Raw genomic sequence first — 13,787 nt, 5'->3', positions numbered from 1 at the left:
GGAGGTCCAGACAACTTCCAGAAACCCGAGATCGCTGTCAAGGGGCTCTTTCCGACAATTTCCTGGGGGCGATGGGCTCCGCGAGCTCAGCCCCGTCAAAAGTCACCGCACCGGCCGCGATCGCGATCGCGCGGTCGGACGCCCGACCCTGGCCCAGCCCGGCGGGTCGCGCGGGGCCGGCTGCGCGCCACCCTCGGGGCGGACGCCGCCTCGGCTCCGAGCGCCGGGCGGGGGGGGGGGGGCGCGGGAGGGAGCGGTCAGAGCGCGGCGGTTAAAAACCGTTACCACCGCTGAGTTTTGAACTGGTTCAAACTTGGCCAGGGCGCCCGCCCCTCCCCTCCCCCTCCCGGGAACTCCGCGGCGCCGATTCCCGCCAAGAGCCGCGAGCGCGCAGTCCCGCCCTCCGGCCGGTTCCCGCCACCCCGCCTCCCGCTGGAGGCGGGCTCTGAGCTCTGCCGAGTCCCCCGTCCCCGCCTGCCTGACTGCCCACCGCCTTCTGGAGAAACGTCGCGCGTTCGGCAAAAGAACAAAGACGATGGCCACGGCGGCGCTTCCACACTGCCAGCTGCGTTCCTCTACGCGAGCCCTCGCCCGCGCACGCGCCGCCGCCCGCGAGTCCCGAGCGCCCTCAGCGTGGGGCGCGCTCGACGCCTCCGAGCCCGGCGGGCCCTATGATTGGATAGGCGCCCGCTCGCATTCCGCCAATCAGAAAGGCGCTTAGTTGGACTGGGAGGGGGGCAAATAAAAGCGATGGCGATTGGGCTGCTGCGTTTGGCGCTCGGTCCGGTCGCGTCCGACACCCAGTGGGACACAGAAGGCTGTGAATCCGGAGCGGCGGCGGCGGCGGCGGCGGCGCGCGGGGGCGGCGCGCGGGAGAGGCGCGGGCTGGCGCGCGGGACGAAGGTAACGCGCGCTGTCGGTGGCCGGCCGCTGGGGCTCCGGAGTGCGACCCGGAGCGGCGGCGACGCGGGGGTCCGCACAGTGGTTTCCCGGCCGGTCCCGGGAATCGCCCAAGCGGGGCTTGACCCCGGCGCGGCTTTTGTAGGCGCGTGGAGGGGGGGGCGGGCGAGGGGGACCCCCGCCGCGGAAGGGCCGGTGAGGTGGGGGCCGGACCCCGCGAGTGGACCGCGCCGATCCCCGGAGGTTTGGGCTGGAGCCCGGAGGGCGCGGGGCAGGAGGCTCCCGTCCCCGTGGCTGACTCCGCCGGGGCCGGCGCGGGGGGCGTTCCGGGGGCCGGGCCGGGGCCGGCAGTCCCGGGGCTCAAGTCTCCTTTGTGTGGCCGAGCGCCCGGGTGGGACGGGGACGGACACAAGTTGGTGGGACCGTGCCGCGGGTCCGTACTCAGACAAAGGACAGACCGAGTCGCGGAAGGGCTCGGCGCGAGGGGAGGGCGCGACACCCGGGGTCCCCGCGGAGGCGGCCGGGGGCGTGGGGCGGCGGCGCGAGTGGGCCGGGCCGGTCCCCGCGCCTTCTCCCGCCTCCCACCTCGGGACGGCCGGTGGCGCCCGACCGGGCTGCCCCGGGACCGGCGTGCGCGACGTGGGAACTGGGACTGCCCGGCGGTGACATTTCCCCCGAGCGCAGCCTCGGGCTGCCGGCCGAGCCTTTCCTCCCGGCGGGCTTTGTGCTAAGTTGGAGGGGAGAGTCGATCTGTCCACCCCGCGCGCTCGGGTTGCGGGGTGGAGGGGGGCTTTCTGTTTGAGTCCTCCCGCTTCTTTGTGATCGCCCCCGCTCCACTCACCAGCCGATCTGTGCCGAAGGGATACTTTCTCTTGAAAATGGGAGAAATGGAGAAGCCGGGGCTTTCGGAAAACTTGGTGAACGCCTCGGGAGTTCCCACTTGCTAAAGAACCGTAACCTTAAAAAAAAAATGGGGGCTGTTTTGACCAACTTGTGTGATACCTCAGAGAATGGCGACAGGTGCTAACGAAATCAACTGTCATTCGGTCAGCGATCCCGGCCCGAATCCTGGAGGGTTGAATGTGGATGAGATGACAGAGAGAGGTGATCGAGACGAAATGCCTACGAAAAACGTGGTGTTAGACCAGAGGGTCGGCGGATCCTTCCTAATTGGTCTTGTTTTCCGTGAACAATAGCGTTCAGTGAGTCAGAAAAGACTGGATGTAGAAACGTTCGTTGCTTAAGACATTGAATGTGTGCTGCCCACAGTTCAAACTAAAACTTCCTTTGTTTATCGCACCCGATCTTTAAAATTTACATTCGTTTGGAACTGAAAAAAAGAATCTGTCTTTGGCATTTAAAAACATTTTACCAAAAGGCGTTTTAGGGTTCTGGAGGTCTTTGTCAGTTTAACTTGATGAGGTTTTAATGTTTCTTAAAACATTTACAAAATAAACCTTTCAGGACAGGCATAATGGCACACTCGAATGTAGTTTATACTTGGAGGGTTTTTGGAGTTTATTTTTCAGTATTTATAAACATTAGCCACGAATTAATATTTCACAATAAAATGCAGATGTATGCAATCCTAACTAGATTATTCATAGTATTATTTGCAAAAAAACGAAAGTATTTAAGCTATATTTTAACTTAGTATTCATGGTCTGGAAAATTAGGAATAGATTGGATTTTTGTCCGTACACAAAGAGTCCTGTTCTCTTTTTGAAGATGAGTTGGGGAATGTGATGTTTAAAGTCCCAGAAACAGGAAAATTTCATCTTAAATTCTCATTTTTGTGGGAAGGGACTATATTCCAAGAAAATAAATTAGGAATACTTAGGTCTTTTCTGATTACATTGTTCCCTCTGATGAGGACATCGTGCATCTGCCAACTTAAGGCTCCCTGTAGAAGTGGAGACAAAGAAATACAATGTAAGAATTTGTATTGCATTTGTTTGGCAGTGTTGAGCATCACTGAGCAGACATTCTAGGTGCTGCTTAAGTGGTGAGCTTGTGAAGTAAGGTCTACATTTATACTAGTAACTAATTATATATTTAGAAATCTTATTGATAATCTCATTCATTATATGAGATGAGCTAGTTGTGCAAAGTTTTGGTAGAAACTTGGGTATTTTAGTACTAAAATTCTAATTTTACCCTTTGTGTATTTTGTATTTAGTACTTGGTCTTATCCTTGGCACAAGGTAATTTTAGAACACCTTTTTTTCGGAATTGGTGGGAAATTTTGTTTTAAGTTGTTTGCCTGGTTAAATTGGGAGTCTATTTAGGCAGTCTAAAGATCAATGATAGAAAAGAAAAACACCTGTTGATTTAGTGTAGTTAGGGGGGAAAAAGTTAGCCTTTTGGTACTGGCTTTGTTTAGCCATAGTACCTAGAATGCTCATCTTTGTGTTGGCTTTTTAAAGCGTTGCAGGCGGATTTCTCCAGATCACATTGGAGTTTTTTCAGAACATACTTTGAGAAGCATGCTCAAGAAGTGTAAATTTATTTGTTTTAATCTTTAAAAATAAACAATGATTTAGAAGGTTGATCTGCATTTAAAAATTAGCAAGGAGTTTATGGGTTTAGAAAGGATTTATGAATTAGCGTTGAAGTTTTGGTCTGTATAGATGATTGAAAAATGTTATGAAGCAACTGTGTGGGGACTGAAACTTTGAGGGGGAGCATAAACTGGAGAAACAGTTTCATTAAATTGAGAGAATAGTTCATCAGATGATGTGCTTTCCCTTGTAGAGGCTGTCCCTGAATTCTCTGCACTGCACTCTTGCTTCTCACACAAAGTTTTATTATAGGATCACCAAATTGTAATTGTAGCAACTACACTCAATAATTGAATCAAGGAAATAAGAAAGATAATGAAATAATTTAGCAAAGAAATGTGAAAAGCAAACAGGATATATTTGTATTTATGTCTTCAAGAATTTTGGAAGGTGCTTTCCATTGTTTTTGAAACTGTGTTTACAAAGAAAAATAATTGTCAAGGTACCTAAGTTCCAAGGTCTTCTGTGATATTGTAAGCTGGAGATCTATCTATCTGTCTGTCTATCCATCCTTTTGGTTTTGGTTGTGCTGGGGTTTGATCTCAGGACCTTGTGTTTGCTACACAGGCTTGAGTTCACACCTTTAGCTGCTTCTGCTTTTGTTATTTTTGAGTAGGATTTTGCTTTTTGCCAAGGATGATTCTCATAGCTGGAATGACAAGTGTATGCCATTGCACCCAGGTTTTATTGACTGAGAGCCAGTCTTTCTAACGTTTTACCATGGCTGGCCTAGAAACGCCATCCTCCTGATTGCAGCCTTGTGAGTAGCATGAGCCATGGTGTTTGGCTGAAAATGGCAAATTTTCTAGGTTCAACTGTTGATATTCATGTCTGATATTTCAAGTAACTGGAAAAGGTTTGATGAGTCATCTGGGTGTTCATTATAAAAATGTGTCTTGTACAAAAATGCCAGGTAAAATTTCGTATATTTGCAGTTGATACTGGTAAGAGAGAGTGTTGTATATCTGATATGTGATCACATGTGTGTATGTCTTTTTCTCTTTCTCTCTCCTCTTTAATCAAGGTATTAATATATAGCTGCCATGGATTCACAATCCTCTTAAGCACTAGTATTACATATGTGCACACCTTGCTTTTTTTTTTTTTTTGTATGTGATCTTGCTGTGTTGCCTAGTTTAGCTTGGAACTTTAGGGCTAAAGTGATCCTCCTATCTTGTAGCTGAAATTTCAGGTATGTGCCACTGTGTATGGCTTGGGAGTGGCATATCTTTTAATTGAAGGGTGTGTTGTTGAATTTAAGTTCCTTATTGGCATATTTTCAAGTAGATTTTAAAGCTAAAACTGAAGAGGAAGCATGGTAATGTTAATTGTGGGCCACAATTCTTATAAAATTGTTGATATATAGGTTAGTAAATCTAATGCTATCTCAAAAGCTATAGCTGATAGGGTTCTAAAATGGTTGTATAGTCTCAGATCCTGCCATTGAAACACTACTTGGTATAAAATGTGATGAAGAGTAAAGAAAGGCATTACTGCATGATGAAAATGTACACTGCTTAATACAGTTTGGTCAATGAAGGACCATGTGTATGAGGAGGATTCCCTAGAGTAATTGCCTAGTGATACTGTAGCCATCTTACTTTGTGTAAGTACATTCTATTCTGGTTGTTCACACAATGAAATCATTTACCAGTCCTTGTCATTATCCAACACATGACTAATATAAATAGTGTCTACTATTTTCCAGACACTTGCAGAGTCTCACAGACTTTCTTGCCTGGGCTGGGATCCTTAGATCTCAGCCTCCTGAGTGGTGTGAACCACTGGAGCCTGGCCAGACACTTTGGTTTACTCTAATATTCATCTCAGATACTTTATTTTTAATTACTGTAAAACTACTTGTCATCTACCAACAGATGAAGGAACAAAATAGGGTGTGTACTTGCAGTACAACATTCTAACATAAAAGGAGTGAGATTCTAATATATGCTGTGCAACTTGGGTGGGCCTCTAGGACATAGGTTAAATAGAATGAATATTCCAGTTGCAACATTTTATACACAGCATTAAAAAGTGAGATTCTATTTGCATGATGTAGCTAGATTAGGTAACTTCATTGAAGCACAAAGTACAATTTACCAAGAAATGAACAGAAAGGTAAATGGGGAGTTATTTAATAAACAGATTTTGTTCAGAATAATGAAATAATTCTGGGGATGGGTGGTAGTGATGGTTGGAAAATGAACTAAATATACAGTCAGGGGTTTCATATCTGGATCCAACCAACTGATGATTGAAATACTACTCAAATTAAGTTGTATTTTTCAGCATTGGTGTCTCACACCTGGAATTCTAGCTACCTAGGAAGCTGAGATCTAGAATCAAGGTTCAAAACCATCTCCTTCAGGAAAGTCTGTGAAACTCATCTCTAAGTAACCACCACAAAGCCAAACCTGAAATTGTGGCTCAAGTGGTAGAGCACTAGCCTTGAGCAAAAAAGCTCAGGGATAGCACCCATGCCCTGAGTTCAAGCCCTAGTTACTAACACAAAATAAATTATATTTGTATTGAACATGTGTAGACATTTTCTTATTTCCCCCTGAACAGTACAGTATAACAACTGTTTCCATAGCATGTTAATTGTATTAGGTGCTAGAAGTAATCTAGATACAATTTAAAAGTACATGCACTAGTTGAGTGTCATTGCCTGCCTGCCTACCTCTTATCTACATAGGAGGCTGAGGCAAGGGGAGAGCTTGTGCTCACGAGTTTGAGATGAACCTGGGAAAATGGCAAGAACTTTCAAAACAATAACCAGGAAAAAGTATAGTGTACTAACTAAAGATGTAAGCGATTTCAACCTTCTTAGGTTTTGATATCCCAGGAAGGGTATGGAACTTCCTGTTTTTGGATAGAGAGGGACAGCACTTAATGCCACACAATTGGACATTTAAAAATTAATTAACATGGCAAATATTACATATATTTTTACCAGAATATAGTACTTAACACACTCTGCTAACCTTTACTGATATGGAAATGAAGGACCTTAATGAGGTTAAAGTTTTTCAAAGTACATTTTTTATTTAAGAAGTTGTACGCAGGAGTTGCCATTCACCAAAGCAGTTTATGAATACAATGCATCTTGATCCATGTCCCCCCTTTCCACATTCTCACCCCTCTCTCCTAACATACCCCTTCCTTCACTTAATTTTGTAGGATATACATTGGATTATTGACTGCATTCTCATCACAACTTCTGAATCTTTAATCAGATAGCCTTCTCAGATTATGTACCTCAGCTAACATCCCAGTTACCAAGGAAAGCACAATAAAACAATTACTAAATTACTACTAAATTGTCTTCTCCAAAGCAAGTTTTTAGTAAGATACAACTTGTTTTTTAAGATCAAATGGTACAGCCCAAAGCTTAGTTTGCCTGAATTAAGACTTTGTCCAGAACTGGAATTTGGAGTGAGGATCCAAACTTAGGGTTTTTTATATACCATATCTTTTTCATTTAAAAAATTAATGTTTTATTTTCCCTATATAGAAGTTTGAACTTGGCCTCATGTTTCTTAGCTGATCCTCTTATCATGCCTCCAGCCCTCCATGCTACCAGTATTTGCAGATTACTGATAATTAAAGATATATCTGCTCCAAGAAGAGTACATTTCTTTGAATCAATCAGTTCATCTAAAGGTAGACCATTGTTAGCTAGGTGCAGGTGGCTCAGGCCTGTTATCCTAGCTACTCAGGAGGTTGAGATCTGAGAATCCTGGTTCAAAGCCAGCCTGGGCAGGAAAGTCAAGTGAGACTCTTTATCTCCAATTAACAACCAGAAAACCAAAAGTGGCAGTGTGGTTCCAAGTGTAGAACCCCAGCCTTGAGCCAGAAAGCTCAGGGACAGTGCTAAGGCCCTGAGTTCAAATCCAATGACTGACTTCCCCCCCACCCCCACCCCTGCCTATAATGAAAGATAGACCATCATGGTTGCTTCTAGACAGATGAGGATTTGATTTTTTTTTTTTTTTTTTTTTTTTTTTGTCAGTCGTGGGGCTTGAACTCTGGGCCTGGGCGCTGTCCCTCAGCTCTTCAGCTCAAGGCGAGCGCTCTACCACTTGAGCTACAGCGCCACTTCCGGTTTTCTGGTGGTTTATTGGAGATAGGAGTCTCACGGTCTCTCCTGCCCGGGCTGGCTTTGAACCGAGATCCTCAGATCTCAGCCTCCTGAGTAGCTAGGATTATAGGAGTGAGCCACTAGCGCCAGGCCTTGATTTGATTATTTGTATCTCAGCCATTGCTATAATAGTATGCATGTATGGGAAGATATAAAGTGGTTGCTTGGGCTTCAGTTTCTAGCTGTCAGTTTGTGCTTGGGGTAGTGTCTTCTGGATGTCTTGAGTTTTCCTGTCTATAAATTGATGATGGTAATAATAGCATCTGTCCAATAGGGTGGTTGTGCAATTAGTACTATATCTGCCATAAAGTTTGATCAATGGTTTTTAGTTATTATCGTGCCAGTATTGTTTTTAAATGTTGATGTATTTTTCTCATTAATGGAACCAAACATTTCTTATGTTTAAATGTCTGCTTAGGGACTGGTCTGTAAAGGAAATCTTAGTTTTATCTATTTCTTTTTAAACATGTATTGGTTTTGTTGGGCATAGTGGCTCACTCCTGTAATCATACCTACTTGGGAGTCAGAGATTGGGAGGATTGAGATTCAAGGTGAGCTCAGGCAAAAAGTTGGGAGACCCCCATCTCAGCTAATGAAAGCTGGCTTGGTGGTGCACAGCTGTCATCCCAGCTATGTAGGAAGCATAAATAGAAGGGTCACTTTCCAGACTGGCATTGGCATAAACATGAAACTTTGAGAAGAAGGCAAAAGGGGCTGCAGGTTTGACTCAAGTGGTAGAGTGCCTGCCAAGCAAGCATGAAGCCTTGTATTCAGAAACCCAGTACTACCAAAAATAAAGTCTTTGATTAAAAGTAATAGTGCAGTCATGGTATTCAGAATACGCCCCGTGGAAAATGAGCTGTCTAACTTACAGGCAGGGATGGGAGTGGGAAAATGGGAGAAAGCAAAGGAAGGGGTGACATTGTCCAAAAAAGAATTGTACTCATTACCTGACTTAGGAAATGGTAACCCCTCTGTACAACACCTTAATAATAGAAGTATATTTAAAAAAAAAGAAGTAAGTGTTTGACTTACAAAACGGAGGCAGCGTAGACATTTGTAAAGTGAAAGCCGTGGTCCCTAGAACCCCTAGTCATTCTTCCCAGCCTTTTCCCAGTGTTCACATACAAATTAATGTTTTTACATAAATGCTATAAAAATGAGACCAACTGACTTAGTGGCCTCCCCCCACTTTTCTCTTTAAGATAGGGTCTCATATTTACCTCTGGCTGACCCAGAATTCATGATCTTCCTGCCATAGCCTCCTGAATACTGGGGTTACAGGTGTGGATCAGTTGACCTGGCAAGCTGTTTAGTGCAGACACACTGTCTTTGGTTGATACCAAGAGATCTGTCTAACAATAGCTGATCTTTCTTTAGGGGTTACCATGTGCTTTTCCCTATGTGCTTTACTTTTTATTATCTTCTATAGATAAAATCTTAGTACTAAGAGATGGAGAAATTAGGAGACAAGGACTGCTTAGTAATGATAGAGGAAGGATTTGAACTTGGGCATTTTGGTTTTAAAGTCCTCTGTTTTATCCAGGAGCTGCACCTGGGCAGTAAGGGGATCTAACCTGGAGTATTATACCCTGTGTAATAGACTAATAATAGTGCAATACAGCTGTCAGGCTACATTTCTTTGCACATGGAGTGTACATTATTCCAGTTTATGAATGTGTCACCATACAGTAAACAGATCCTCTGTTCTGCCCTAGCCACTGTTCTATCTCCTCACATGTAGTGAACATACTCATGTATCTTTGAATACCCATCTGACAACTTTCTGTAGGGAGAAATTACCTTTCCATGAACACTGCCTTTCAGTACTGGGTATTGAACCTCACATGTGTTAGGCAAGGACTCTACCACAGAGCCACATCTCAACCAAGGATGATGTCCATTTCACCCCCCGCCCCCCCTCCCCCAACCTGGTCTTGAATTTAGAGGTTGACATTTGCCTGGCATGTGCGCTGCCATTGAGCAGAACCTCAGTGTTTATGCATCTAGCCACTGATATTGTCAGATTTCTTTCTAGAAAGGTTCTAGTTTTTTTAATATATATTTTTTATTGTAAAGATACTGTACAAAGGGGTTACAGTTACATGAGTAAGGTATAATGAGTGCATTTCCTGTCGAGCACTGTTAATCCCTCCTTTGTTTTTCCTCTACCATCCCTTCCCAAAGGTTCTAATTTTTTAGTTTCCGAGTCAACTTTTTACATGAAACACAATGTACACAAGATACGCTCACCCAAACAAACACATACAAACATACACGTATGTAAAATAGTGCCACCATCTTGTTATTCACTCTCAACTGATGAGATTTCACTTTTTAAGAATTTTTTGTGAATGGAATTATAATTATACAGTATATAATTCCATATTTTGTGACTAACTTATTCAGCATGTTTTTGAGATGCATCTGTGTGGTTTTTACCAATAGTTTATTTTCAGGTCCTTATCCCATTATGTTAGAATACTAGACTTTTTGTTTTGATAATTCATTTATCTTTTGATGAATACATGGGGGCTGTGTTCAGGTTTTGGCTATTAACAGTTTTAAATATTTGTATAGGTCTTCTAGATATTTAGTTTCTCTGGTAAATAGAGGTAGATTGCTGTGTCATGTGGTAAATATTAATTTCACTTCCTGAGATATTGCCAAATGTTTCCAAAGTATTTGTGCCAGCTGTGTTGGAAATTGCGGTTCTAGTTGTAATTGTGTAGGGCCTACAGTGTCTCCATATTCTCAAGATCTTGGTGTTGTCAGTCTTTAATGATGGCCACCTAAGTGTTAATTATTTCATTGTATCTTAATCTATTTCTTATATGATCAGTGATCTTGAATATCTTTTTATATGCTATTGGCCATTTATACATTTTGTGTTCAAACATATCACCCACTTTAAAAATTAGATTGTCAGGGCTGGGAAAGTGGCTTAGTGGTAGGGTGCTTGCCTAGCATACATGAAGGCTTGGTTCAATTCCTCAGTACCACATAAACAGAAAAAGCTGGAAGTGGTGCTGTGGCTCTAGTGGTAGAGTGCTAGCCTTGTCCAAAAGAATCTCAGGGACAGGACCCATGTTCTGAATTCAAACCCCAAGACTGGCAAAAAAAGAAACAAAATCAAAAACAAAAAAACATTGTCTCATTGAGTTGTGGGAGATCATTATATTCTCTGTACATATTCTTTTTTTGTTTTTGTTTTGGTTGGTTGTGGGACTTGAACTCTGGGCCTGGGTGCTGTCCTTGAGCCCTTCAGCTCAAGGTAAACTCTCTGCCACATAAGCCTAGCGCCACTTCTGGTTTAGTGGTTAATTGGAGATGGGAGTCTCACAGACTTTCCTGCCTGGGCTAGCTTTGAACCTATCCTCAGATCTCAGTCTCCTGAGTAGCTAGGATTACAGGCATGAGCCACCAGCTCCCGCCTCTCTGTACATATTCTTTGTCAGGCTGTATAACACATATCTTTTTAGTTTGATTTTGAGTTTTAAAAATGATATAGGGGCTGGGAAGGTGGCTCAGTGGTAGAGCGCTTGCCTTGCACGTCCGAGGCCCTGGGTTCGATTCCTCAGCACCGCATAAGCAGAAAAAAAAAGAAATAATCTTATAAATGTGTTAGAAACACATGCATGAAAGAAACGAAAGCATTAAAATACATATTTAAGGGTTCATTTTCCTATCATCACATTATCTGACCTTTTCGTTGCTTTGTATGTCCCTCCCCCACAGTGCAACCCCCGCTTTCACTATATTTGATGTCAGTATAACATGTGGAGGAGATGGGGACAAACAGGTCGTTTAAGGATTCAGGTGGACCTGTTGTAACAATGAGAAGTACAGAATGTCATGTCAAAACCAGCTTTACAATGTCGGTGTGGGGGGGGGGAGGGGGGTATGATTGGGTGGGGGGAGAGGGGAGGCGGGGAAGGGAGGTGAGGGGTGAACAAAGGAGGAGGCTGCAGTGCTTGGTGGGATATGTATGTGGTTGTGGCCCCTCTGTACAGTATGTTCTCAAATAAAAAAAAAAAAGCCGGAAGTGGCGCTGTGGCTCAAGTGGTAGAGCGCTAGCCTTGAGGTGAAGAGCTGAGGGACAGCGCCCAGGCCCAGAGTTCAGGCCCCATGACTGGACCCCCCCCCCAAAAAATTAAAATGTTATAGATCAAATATTAATACTGGCAGTATAATAGTTGAAATTCAGTAAAACTATATGAAAATTCATTTTTAATTCACAGATGATTTAATTTTTAGTGGGACAAAATACTAGGTGTTTACAGAAATGTAAACCCAAAGTACATATTATATGACTATAGGCATGGCTGGAAGAATTTTAAAGTTATGCGAATTAGTTTTAAAAGCTGTTCTTTAGCAGTTAAGTTTTTCATTTTGCATTGCTCAGATCTTGACATAAGTTAAACCTTAAGTTTTTTCTTAAAAGGACAAATATTATTGTAGTAAATTAAAAGTAATTTTTATGTTAGCCTGTGGTATGTAGAAATGAGGATTAGATTAACAGCTTAGTTTACTTATTGTGATAGTTCAGTAATTTTTTGTTGTAGAAGTGTAGTTTTTCAGAATATATACTAATTTGTTCCTGCAGTAATTTTTAGCTTCCTTCAAGTGAGGCGGATCCTTTCCTTTCCTTGTTAAATGATGAGCTGGGGAAAACCTTTGGGCTTCTTTGCGGGGGGGGGGGGGGGGTGTTTGGGGGGGGGAGCCCTGAGGCTTGAACTCTGGGCCTGGGTGCTGTCCCTGGATTCTTTTTTGCTCAAGGCCAGTGCTCTACCACTTTGAGCCACAGTTCCACTTCTGGTCTTTTCTGTGATTAATTGGAGATAAGAGTCTCATGGACTTTCCTTTCCAGGCCGGTTTTGAACCGTGATCCTTGGTGACCCCCCCCCCCCCCCTTTTTCAAGTAACTAAGTTCTGAGGCCAGCATTTGAAATAGTCTACAAAGTAGTCCAAACGTTAGCCACTCTCATTCCGAGTAGTTTTCTTGTATCTTTTCCCTGTTGATCTCACTTGGTCTTCCAACGAGTCTATAGGAAATTTTTTTTTTTTTGTTGGTCATGGGGCTTGAACTCTGGGCCTGGGCGCTGTCCCTCAGCTCTTCAGCTCAAGGCGAGCGCTCTACCACTTGAGCTACAGCGCCACTTCCGGTTTTCTGGTGGTTTATTGGAGATAGGAGTCTCACGGTCTCTCCTGCCTGGGCTGGCTTTGAACCGCGATCCTCAGATCTCAGCCTCCTGAGTAGCTAGGATTACAGGCGTGAGCCACCAGCGCCCGGCAGGAAGTTATTTTTGAGTACATCTGAGGGATGAGATTATTGGGATATGTCACAGAATCATTTGTTCTCTGGAATCTTTTCCTCACCATTTTGGCACCTCAAGAATCTGTTTAGCCTGTGGTTCCAAACAGTTCTCTTCCTGTCTCAGACCAATTAGGTGGCTTTTTTCCTTTAAAAGTAGTGCCATAATGCACACAATGCACATACCTAGGTATGCTTTTCTCCTAGACCCTTTCATGTTAAGCCCCCCCCCCCTTTTGTGCCTCTACTGGGGCTTGAATTCAGGGCCTGGCCACTGTTGCTTAGCTTTTGTGCTCAAGGCTAGCAGCTACTCTACCACTTGTGCCACTGTGCCACTTACGGTTTTCTGGTGGTTAATTGGAGATAAGAGTCTCATGGACTTTGCTGCCCAGGCTGGCTTTGAACCGTCATCCTCAGATCACAGCCCTCTTGAGTAGCTAGAGTTACAGGCGTGAGCAATGGTTGCCCAGCTGACTACCTTGTTTTAATGGATACAGTGAGATAGGCTACCATGAGAATTATGGGTCAGAAAAGGGTGGAAACTACCCATCTGGAGTGGTCAGGGGTATTTGGAGATGGCAGAAATAATATTTTTGGGACAGGCATGGAGGATGAAGGGGTTTGCTAGAAATGTCTAGGGATGTTAGGCTGTTATATAGGAATAAGGATACCAAATTGAAAGGAACTCAACACGGCAGAGTGCACATCATCAGCTAAAAATCTGGCAAGCAAGCTCACAGAGCAGGTAGGCTGTTCTTTTTTATTTATTTTTTATTGGTCGTGGGGCCTGAACTCTGGGCCTGGGCTCTCAGCTCTTGAGCTCAAGGCTAGAGCTCTACCACTTGAGCCACAGTGCCACTTCTGGCTTTTT

The 13,787-nt window shown here is 44.1% G+C and overlaps 1 protein-coding gene across 18 annotated transcripts in view; it reads left to right on the top strand.

Annotated features, from left to right (window-relative positions):
- The first annotated feature begins 767 nt into the window (after positions 1–767).
- Positions 768–13,787, top strand: part of Ezh2 (enhancer of zeste 2 polycomb repressive complex 2 subunit) — a 65,745-nt gene continuing 52,725 nt past the window's right edge. For 7 of the 18 annotated variants that reach the window (XM_069996994.1, XM_069996984.1, XM_069996992.1 and 4 more), the window contains exon 1: positions 768–903. The gene's annotated coding sequence lies outside the window, so the exon portion shown is untranslated. Of the gene's footprint in view, positions 904–1,586; positions 2,103–2,813; positions 2,833–13,787 lie in introns of those variants that run through there. The other 11 variants (XM_069996995.1, XM_069996976.1, XM_069996975.1 and 8 more) reach the window with 11 other exon arrangements.

Source organism: Dipodomys merriami, unplaced genomic scaffold (genome assembly GCF_024711535.1).
Source record: "Dipodomys merriami isolate MVZ:Mamm:240054 unplaced genomic scaffold, mDipMer1.0.p SCAF_5, whole genome shotgun sequence".
Classification (NCBI taxonomy): Eukaryota; Metazoa; Chordata; class Mammalia; order Rodentia; family Heteromyidae; genus Dipodomys; species Dipodomys merriami.
The sequence above is the reverse complement of the archived record's forward strand: the minus strand, read 5'-3'. Positions and strand labels throughout refer to the sequence as shown.